The 1,485-nt window shown below is 51.5% G+C and overlaps 1 non-coding gene and 1 pseudogene across 1 annotated transcript; one reads left to right on the top strand and one right to left on the bottom strand.

Annotated features, from left to right (window-relative positions):
• Window positions 1-180, top strand: LOC115307606 (annotated as a pseudogene; the record flags this gene model as incomplete).
• Window positions 181-1,292: 1,112 nt separating this feature from the next.
• Window positions 1,293-1,483, bottom strand: LOC115307605. Its single transcript, XR_003915926.1, has one exon. It is a non-coding gene; the product is annotated as a U2 spliceosomal RNA (small nuclear RNA).
• Window positions 1,484-1,485: the final 2 nt, after the last annotated feature.

The raw sequence follows: 1,485 nt of genomic DNA, 5'->3' as shown, positions 1-1,485 counted from the left end.
GCCTTTTGGCTAAGATCAAGTGTAGTATCTGTTCTTATCAGTTTAATATCTGATACGTCCTCGATGAGAGGACTTTATATTAAACGGATTTTTGGCCGCGGGAGTTGGACCCGGAGCTTGCTCCCTCCGCTCCGCGCATCGTCCCGGTATTGCAGTGCCTCCGGGAACGGTGCACCCCCGTCAGGGGACCTCTTACTTGTCAAAAACAGACTCAAATATTTAGAAACTTGGGTTTCACCCCGTTATTATTATTACAATGTTCTTCCCGATTCTTTCCCGACCTGTCTCGGGAGGGGCGCGCGCGTTTCCTCAGGGAAACGAGTCCCTGTCGCCCCCTCAGCACCCCTTCCTCGCCCGCCCCCTGTTTAACCCCGTCGTGCCTCCGGGAACGGTGCACCCCCGCCGAGGGGACCCTTTCCTGGTCAAAACCAGACTGAAATCTTTGGAATTGAGTTCTGTCGTGTCTGTGTCGCGACATTTCCGAGGGTTCGGGGACATCACGGCGGCTGCCGCCCCTCAGGCGGCTCCGCTCTGGGGGGTCCCGTCCCTCCCCTCCCTCCCCTCGCACCGCATTCGCCTTCGCTGCGCGGCTGAGGCCGGTTCGGCTTTAAACTTACTTCCAAACGGCTTGAAATTGTTATGACGGCGTTGCTTTCTGCTTAAATTAGGTGCATCGGAGAAGCAGACGTTTATTTAAGTGTTAATTTTAAAAGTCATTAAAACGTATTAGAAATTTATCAAAAAATAAACGGGGAGGAGAGTGGGGGGGTCCCGGCCGGGACCCCCCTGAGAGGAGCTGCCTCACAGGACCCCTCAGGGGCAGCAGCACCATTTTTGTCACAGACCCCGCTTCAATATCGCGACAGAATGGCGATAAACCCTAATTATTAATTATTTAAATCTGCTTTTGACCAGTCAATGGCAGTGAATGAGGGGTCATGTCCCCACTGCGACAAGGGCCTGTTTCCCTGAGGACATCTGGCACCTCTCCTCCCGGCTTATTTTTTGAAACATTTCTAATGTGTTTTGATGGGTTTTAAAATTAATTTTAAAATAAATATCTCTTTCATCAATACACTGAATTTAGGCAGGAAGCAAAGCCACGGTGAAGTCTAAAGCCATCTGGAAGTAGGTTTAAAAGGGCCCGAGCGGAGGCGGCGCCTCAGCGGGACCTCGGGGGGATCCCGAGACAGGTCGGGAGAAAAACGGGAAGAACACTGAGATAATGACGGGGTGAAACCGCATTTTGTAATCTTTTGAGTCTGTTTTTGACAAGTAAGAGGTCCCCCCGAGGGGGGTGCACCGTTCCCGGAGGCACTGCAATACCGGGACGATGCGCGGAGCGGAGGGAGCAAGCTCCGGGTCCAACTCCCGCATCCAAAAATCCGTTTAATATAAAGTCCTCTCATCGAGGACGTATCAGATATTAAACTGATAAGAACAGATACTACACTTGATCTTAGCCAAAAGGCCGAGAAGCGATAA

This window comes from Manacus vitellinus, unplaced genomic scaffold (genome assembly GCF_001715985.3).
Source record: "Manacus vitellinus isolate BGI_N305 unplaced genomic scaffold, ASM171598v3 scaffold_319_pilon, whole genome shotgun sequence".
In the NCBI taxonomy this organism is placed as follows: domain Eukaryota; kingdom Metazoa; phylum Chordata; class Aves; order Passeriformes; family Pipridae; genus Manacus; species Manacus vitellinus.
Note: the sequence above shows the minus strand (reverse complement) of the source record. Positions and strands in the feature narration are given on the sequence as shown.